Source organism: Drosophila subpulchrella, chromosome 2L (assembly GCF_014743375.2).
Source record: "Drosophila subpulchrella strain 33 F10 #4 breed RU33 chromosome 2L, RU_Dsub_v1.1 Primary Assembly, whole genome shotgun sequence".
Taxonomy (NCBI): Eukaryota; Metazoa; Arthropoda; class Insecta; order Diptera; family Drosophilidae; genus Drosophila; species Drosophila subpulchrella.
In genome coordinates, this window is record NC_050610.1 from 2,132,380 (window position 1) to 2,141,663 (window position 9,284).

Here is a 9,284-nt window from a genome sequence, read left to right on the forward strand (position 1 = left end):
TTTACCAGCTATTCTGGCCACTGTCTCCACACTTGTCCTTAGCCTGGTTAAACCTGTTAACGTTAACTTTTGCTCCAGCCCCTTATGGGTCCCCGCCTCCACACCTCCACATCTCCACACCTCCAGTCCTGCAATCCTCCATCTGGGGACAAATTGATGGAGCCTCCTTTGGGGCTCCCTCGGCTCAGTCGTGCGCACTTGACCACACATTGGCGCATTGTCACGCGCCGGGCTCTCCAGCCCCCCTGAAACCCCCTTCCGTCGCCGCCCCTGTCACATGAGAGTGACCCACCAGCATATTCATCAATAGAGTAGCAAATGCTTCCATCCACCCCCGTTCGCTCCTTTTGGGTTAACAAAAAATCTGTTAAAATAAATCACAACAATTTGTACATTTTCGCCTCGTTGGAGTCTGCCTCGCATAAGGGGGGTTTTCGGGTTTTCGGGTTTTCCGGGGGTTCCGGGGAGTTAGTTTCCCACAGCGGCGAAGATGACGGCAGAGGCGACACATGGCAGCCAGCAGGAATTCTTGAGTTCGGAGAGGACAACGTCTTCGCTTGGCTTGATTTTTTGGGCGATTAAGCTGTCATTTGGCTGCGGGTGGGTGTTGCCCGCCAAGCCAGAGGCGTCGTTAACGGGGGTGGATAATGGTCGAAAGTAAGGTGGCGGAACTTCGAAACTATAGTTTCTAAAATATTTAATTGCTAGTCTTAATATTGGGTGATTTGGTTTATCTGGTTTTATTTTTAAACCTACACTCAGGGAAAAAGACCGTGCTAAAAACAAGTACAAACAGCCTTGATTTAAGAAAAATTGCATGCTTAACATTTAAGAACGTTCGTTCTAAAAAAATTCTCTTATTGAGCACTTTTTGGAATTTTAGTGTCTGCCAACTCTAATAGTTCCCAACTGTTTATTCTGAAAGTACTCGGTATATAAAGCGCATAAATTAGACAGTGTTAATGCCCGTGAGCGGCAAGTCGTAAGTAAACTTAAAATACTAATATTATTTATATATATCTCGTTTATTTCGTTTCAGATTCCAATACTTATTTCTTTTACTAGCATAAAATAAAAACTCATTTTAATTTCATATTTATATATTGATTTAAGAATTATTCGTCCTTAAATCATGCCTGCAACTTTCTTACTTTATTATTAAATCGTTTTTGTTTTTAGTCGAAATATGACTTGATTTCAGAATTATTCATACTTGATTGAAGACCGAAAGGTTCTTAAATCTAGTATTTTCGATCTTGAAAATTCGTGCTCGAAAGTAGTATTTTGTTCTCGCGTTCTCTATTTTCCATGCTTGGCGAAGTTTTGACACCGAAAATACTAGGTTCAAGCACGAAATACTTAATTTTTTTTCTGAGTGTAGTAAAATAGGTAAAGGCAGCTCATCAAAATTAAAAAATCATTAAGTTTTAAAGCCCATGGCCAATAAACAAAATTTTCCAAACCTCACAGAAACAATATTTACTTATTGAATGATGAAATGGTATAGCATTAAAAAATAAATAACTGTAATAATTATTATTTATTTATCTTTGATTGATGCTGAAATAAAAGAGAGGATATGACAAATCAATTAGCCTTTTATTTTACATTGCCATGACCCCCTTTGAGCACCGGCCATGTCCCCGTATACGTGACCTCAGTTACCTGTCCTTCGGTTAGGGCTGCGTGGGCGTTGACCTGCTCAACTTATGACAGCTTTGATTGCAGTCAATTTATTAGCAGCTTGCCGCCGAAAGAAATTTGTTTGCCAAAGGTGAGCCGAGTGCTTGGGCTGGGACGAGGGCGATTATGTGTGTTGTACAAATGTCAGTCATAATTGCTTAATCCCGCTTTTTAATTAGCCGCCACCTGTGGCCGCCACATCCGAAAATAAACAAAGCAAAACAAACCGAAACCAAAACCAAACGAAGCCAAGCGAGTCAAACAAAAAATTCCTCACGCAAAAAAAGCCGTGAATGTTTGCCGGGATATGCTTAAAACCCTATTACCATGGTAATCCTTTTGACAAATGAATTTTAGCACGGCCTCACACACTCATATGCACAGAGCAAAATAAAAGAAGTTAGGGAAGAAAAATAATGTAAAATAGGTACTAAAAATACTTATGTAACAAGGCATTGTACAAAACTTTTAATATTGTTTTGAAAACGCATTTCATCGCAAAGTTAAACTGATAATTTCTATGGCCGCTATATTATATAGTTTTCCGATCCGGAGAATTTTCATACTCAATATGCGTTTTAATAAAAAACAACGAGTGCTTAAGATTTACTTTGATATCTTTAAAATTTAGGAAGCTATTAAAATTGGTGTAATTCCTCATAGTGCATTGGAGTAAACAAAGATGGAACCCATTTATAAAGACACAATTTCTTAAATCAAGAACTTTTATTTTTTTTTATTAATATATTTTTGTCTTCCTACATATAATTAAAGTTTTAGACAGTTGTTTTCTTTTCTCTATGAAATTGTGTTTTCTTTTGTGGGGCTTGATAACAAATGTAACGGGAAAGTACATGCATCTTAAGTTAAGGAACAGGGTTCATTCGGAGGCAATCTAGACTTAACAAAATGTTAGTTCTTGTATCAGTATCAGAGTGTTCCCAAAATATAAAACTGAAAATATTTTTTTAAGTGCACACACAGGCGAACTCACGCATACCCGCAAAACTCGCACCTAGACAGCTCGCTGTCACAAGAGTAGAAGGAGAAATAGACAGACACCGACAGGGAAGGAGGCGCGAAAAAGTATGCTATAAAATCCGTATGCTCACTGTCACCTCTGCGGGAGTGTGTCCCACTTTCATGTGCCTTGCATCATAGACAGGACATGAAAACCAAAACCATTTGGGAGTTGGCGTTCAACCGTGATTCGCTTTTGGATAATTTGCGGTTTTCCTTGGCCATCCGTCGCCCGTCAATCTGGATTTTGGTGAAACATTTCAAAACTGCTTTGATTTTTTGGGTCTGAATCTGTACTTTATTACATCTGTGTTTGGCATCAAGCTGGGAAAAAAGTTTTTTACCCGTTACTGGTAGATAAAAAGGGGCGTATTAAGTTATTGTGAAAGTAAACAGAGAAAATTAAATTTATTAAAATTTCGTTTTAAAATGTCAATGTACAACAAAACATTTTGGAACAATTTTGTAGCCATCCAATTTTCGAAATGACCTTATAAATCTATATAAATAATTAGCCTTTTTAAAATCAAGCTATAATACTACAAGGCATTGGAGTACCCAAAGTAAATGAGAAGTGCTAACGTTTTAAAATATTGTTGGCAAATAAACATTAGAAAATAAATATATCTTCATATACATTGTAAAAGGTTGCATTTTAAGTTTGAGCTAGTTAGAACTGTCCACAAACTTCTTAACTTTACATTAATATTCAACTAATACACTCGCGGAAAACGTGGTGTGATGGCCCAATTGGGTAGGCATCTGCCTGTAACGCGAAAGGACCTCGGTCCGGATACATGCTAAGGCAGAGGAAGACCAATGTTTATAAGAAGCGTATTTAATATTTCCTTAAAAATTTTAACAAAAATATTTTATTATAAATAGTTGTTAAATTACTAAGTACAAACAAAGAACTTGACCCTGGCACTTGCCCCCTGAGCCATGCCCATATTATATTCATTCGTAGCAGAATGCCTTTGTAAGTTTTTTTTGTGTTTTTTTCCACTAAAACGAAAAATATTTACATTCTAAACATGACAATAAACATTTTAAGATCTCATTTAAGAGCAAAACGTTTTAAAATTTAAAGCAACACATTTTGGATGCCAATAAAGGGTCGAAACACTTTAAAAAGTATAGCGCTCCATACAAATTTTTAATGCAAAGTCTCTCTGCGTATGTAGCAGGTAGAAGAAAGCGTTTCCGACTCTATAAAGTAAACAATAAAGTAAAGTCTTAATCAGGATCAGTTGCCTGCCTGTCCGCATCAACGCCTTTATTTCGGAAAGTATAAAAGCTCGAAAGTTTGGATTAAGCATACAGATTTTGGGGAGTCCTAAGCAGCTCAAATTTATTTTCTTACCTCCCACCAACGCCCATATTGGAACGGTCTTAAAGATTTTAAAAGGTTAAAAAGACCTTGCATGGTCAAGAGTCAATAAATATCCCCTCGAATCTTATTTTAAAATTGATCAACCGACAATGCACTGTTTCCTGTTTTAAAGTTGGCTAGCTGAGTAATAAGTATCTAATAATTATCAGATTAATTATCGATTATAATCGAGTCAATTAAAACTTAATTTCCAGCTTGGTTACAAAACTGAATAATAGATAAAAAAAATGTTTAATTTCGTGTAACATAAACTGAATAAAGTGAAAAGTATATTTAAATTGTAAGTGCGCACCAAGTTTTACAAAACTGAAATGAGCTTGCTCCAGTGAAAGGCACGCACTTTCACTCGCTTGACTTTCACTCGCTTCCCAGAAAAAAGGACCCTCACTCACACTTTCAATTACTGAAAATAAAATATAAACATGTTCATATACGAGTTTATATTTGTACAACGTTTTGATGCAACAGCAACTTGAGAGCAATAGAAAATGAAGCGCCGCATGACATCCACCATGGAGCTTTTGGCACATCCGAAATAGCTCCTTTGATGCGTGAGCAGCGCGATCTACCCAAGAAGCCGCCCCCCAGGAGGTGGAGCAGAGTCCTCGAATATATTTTTGTTTAGTTGCGTGGCACGCACAATCCCAAAGCGGCCATAGAATATGGCCCTGAACCAGGAAGGGCTCCTTACCTCGCCTCGGCACAGTGGAATTGAAAAGTAATTATAACTATCTACCTACTATATTTAAAATAGTTTTAATTAACTGGAACATGTGCCTGCAGAATATTGAAGAATTTCCATAATTGATGGGTCTGTGTTATACAATTAAACAAGTGAAAATATCTATATTTTATTAAAATACAAAATATTTTTTTACTTACTTCCTGTTAATAAATAACATAGTTCGACCATTAATTACCAACATTTTCATCTAATCGGAGCCATAGTCTATTTCAAGACATTTTATTTTTGTATAACCCCATTGAATTTCCTATAAGCCCTCGTGACTCACTCTCATTAGATACTTGAATGAATTTTCTAAGAACATATAACATTTTCGTCACAATTATTTGGCTAAATGGTATGTTTCTACCACTGTGTTCGGTGCCTCAAGGAGCTCCTGGCCTGCTGCTGCACGGCGGGTGGCCAATTTCTGGGTAGCAACTTGCCATACATCAAAAATCTTTCACTCACTTTCGGCTGCCGCTGATGCGCGGGCAATAAAATATTCATTTGGCGCCTTTCTGGGGGGCGATGCAACTTTCAAAGGAGTTCGAGAAGGGGCGGTGCTGGGCCACGCCCTCCCATTCATGTCCTGGGATCGGGGATTGACACTTCAGCCAGAAGCCGGCACCCCTTATAAAAAATGTAATTTTCAAACAGAGCAAGAACAAAAAAATATATGCATTGATGTGGGCGGGGGGAGGCAGGGTCTCAAAGCTGGAAAATAAGAAAAACATTTGAAAATTTCAAATTGAATTTGCCGCACGCTTGAAGTTTTGGGTTCTCCGCGTCCCAAACCCGCGACGAGATGTATGCAAAAGGCGTTGCCAAGATTACCAAGTGAAAGACCAGCCGGCACACATAAAAGCCAGCGAAGGGGCTGGCTAAAAGGGGCTTTGAAACATGGCCAAAAGTGTAAGTGACATGAAAGCGGGCCCACAAAGCGCACACAAAACCTTTAATAACTTTACGCTTTTTGTTTTCAAGTGCACTCCGCAACCACGCCCCAAGCCGCCCACCAAGAGAAAAAACAAAGGCCTTGCAACTTCCCCTTTGAAGTTTGTTTTGGTCTGGTAAAAAATAACTAAAGTTAACCCAAGGACTTTTATTTTTTTTAGAAATTTTGGAAACAGCCCCATCTAATTCCCAGACCATTCAATTCGTAATTTATGACCTGTTTATTGTCAATAAATGCAGCCTCCAAGCAACCATTTTGTGTGCGCGCCTAAATAAAGACAAATGGAATGCTCATTTCCAGTGGGCGGCTCCCAGCAAATATCTAAAATAAATACTTATATCTCAAGGTGGATGGGTAATAAGTGGCTGGAAATTGTCTCCAAACTGTTTGGACTGCTTTTCGGGGCTTATAAATATAATTTATGGCCCGTCCACTGCCACATTTGTCAGGCAAAAATTTGAGGATAAAGCTTAAAGGTTTCATAAGCAAAACCGAAAAGGTGGAAGGATTTCTGAGATGACAATACTATTTTTTTTCATTCATAGGTGTAAAGCTCCGAGTTGAACGTGCTTATTGCTACACAAAATAAAAGTTAACATTTGATTTTAATATAATTGTTGTAAGCGCGAGAAGCTTAAAATATTGAAGAATTTTTTGACACCCTCTGAAAGGGTACGAAAACTACGTAGCGTTAACCAAATGTCTAGTTGAGCCTGTTGCCCCACATGTGCTAAACATACCAAATACATACTATTAAAAAACAATGCAGCTAGAACAATTGCCAATTTGGATTACCTCAATGCTCATGTTGGACCCCTGGATCTCAAAAATGTAATACATATTTTTTGGTACATTGTTTTTTTAGATTTTGTTTTATTTATAAAATGTATGTTTCAATTTTTAAGTAAGTTATGTTATGTTTTTTTAACTTTTACTTTAATTTGGCATTCTGTTGTGAAGTTAATGTGGCCTAGCTCTCGTTTGGATTTTAAAGTTACCAAAATGTTGGAAGTAAAGCTACAGTGGCTCACATCTTATTTCGTGCAGAAGTAAACTTGAAATTCAAATTCGTATAGCTGGCAAACTATACGAAATATTAAAAAGATTTAAATGCACGAAGTGATAAATAAATTAGCTTATATTGTCTCAAAGGGGTTACAAGAAAAATAAGTTATTTAGGAATAACAATTTACAAATTAAATTTTCCCAAAGTTTTTATTATTATTATTATTATTAACAGCTAAACGAAAATTATAAATCCGCGCTTAGCTTAATGAGTTTCCCAAAGTTATTGCACGAAATAAGCTGTGACTTAAAAAAAGTCAACATTTTTAGTTTTATTTAGTTTTAAGTGTTATCTAATGGAGTTTAAAAATAATGAAGTGCCTGTAAAGCCAAAATACAACCAAACATAACTGCATTTCAATTTATTTTTATATTTCGTATAGTTTGCCAGCTATACGAGTTTGAATTTTAAGTTACCTCTGCACGAAATAAGCTGTGAGCCACTGTATGTTATATCTCTTAGGTCAGTTCAACTAATAGGTTAATGTCCTAAACGTAATTGTAGGTGAAGAAGACTAAAACATTAAACCATTTTTAACATACATATGTAACATACAAAGTACAATAACTGGCATGATAGAAATGTTTTATCTCTTAGTTTATGCCAGTCCGATTAAATGAAAATGGTATAAAAAACGTTTTGCACAAATTTTCCAAGAATTTATAACTCATTTTGAAAGCGACTGCAACTATAAAATATATAAAGAAAAAGTAGTGAAAGCTCTCCAGCAAAGCTTTTAATGCCGGGCGCAAACCATTTTTCCTAAGGAAAAGTTACTAAGTTTACTCAAAGATGCCTAACATAAAAAGCTAAAGTACTGAGCTATCACTGAAAAACAAAATATTTATTTTTTAATCTAAACTTGAATCAAACAAAAACACCTCCGAACGAAGTAAAAACAAGGAAGAACGCTATAGTCGAAAACCACGACTATTAGATACCCGTTACTCAGCTAAAGGGACCAAAGGGAAATGGAGATATGCAAGCAGCAAAGCGAGATTGAAATGCGCCACCTACCGGCGGTAGACAGATTTAAGCGTTATGGGCGTTAGAGTGGACGTGGCAAATTTTTTTTGGGTCAATCGATAGGTATTGACGAGACCAATACAGTTCAGTTAAAATTTTGTATCTAGCATGAAAATTGTGGGCGGCACAGGCTTGGGCGGTTTGTGGGCGTTAGAGTGGGCGTGGCATATTCGCGTAACAAACTTGCGCTGCACAAGGCTACGAAATCTAAATTTGAGATCTCAATTCTCTATTTTTGATAGTTTCCGAGATATCCACGTTCATACTTACGATTTTTTGAAGTTTAGGGGCGGCTTGTGGGCGTCAAAGTGGGCGTGGCAAATTTTTTTTGGGTCAATCGATAGGTATTGATAAGAACAATACATTTCAGTTAAAATTTTTATTCTAGCATCAAAACTGTAGAAGTCATAGTTTTGGGCGGTTTGTGGGCTTTAGAGTGGGCGTGGCACGCTGCTGGAACAAACTTGCGCTGCGTAAGAAGCTCAGGAATCTGCACGCCAAATCTTAATAGCCTAGCTCTTATAGTTTTCCGAGATCTCAGCGTACATACGGACGGACGGACAGACGGACAGACTGACATGGCTAGATCGACTCGGCTAATGATCCTGATCAAGAATATATATACTTTATGGGGTCGGAAACGCTTCCTTCTGCCTGTTACATACTTTCCGACGAATCTAGTATACCCTTTTACTCTACAATATAGTCGTCCGTCTATATGATATAGTCGTCCGATTTTGATAAAATTAAATTCGAAATTCAGAACTAATTAAAAAATTTTATTTCCAAGCGTAGGAGGTTATATGTTAAAAAACAGCGAAGCTATAATTTGTTTCATATTATTTTTCCACCAATTTTCCGATCGTTCCTATGGCAGCTATATAATATAGTCGTCCGAATTCGATAAAATTTAATTCGAAATTCAAAACTAATTAAAAAATGTTATTTCCAAGCTTAGGAGGTTATATGCTTAAAAACACCAAAGATATAATTTATTTAAATTTTTTTCCGATTATTCCTATGGGAGCTATAAGATATAGTTGTCCGATCCGGCTGGTTCCGACTTATATACTACCTGCAAAAGATATAAGACTTTAGGGAAAGTTTCAGCCCGATAGCTTTAAAACTGAGAGACTAGTTTGCGTAGAAACGGACGGACAGACGGACATGGCTAGATCGACTTGTCAGGTCATGCTGATCAAGAATATATATACTTAATGGGGTCGGAAACGTCTCCTTCACTGCGTTGCAAACTTCTGACTGAAGTCAATATACCCTCTGCAAGGGTATAAAAATAAAATGGTTGTTACATTTTGCTTCTTCAGTTTCCCTAGCTTAACTCCTACTTTCACCACAATTTCTCCTGAACGAATCATCTTAATAAAGGTCTTAGTACCGAAAATTGAAGAAATTC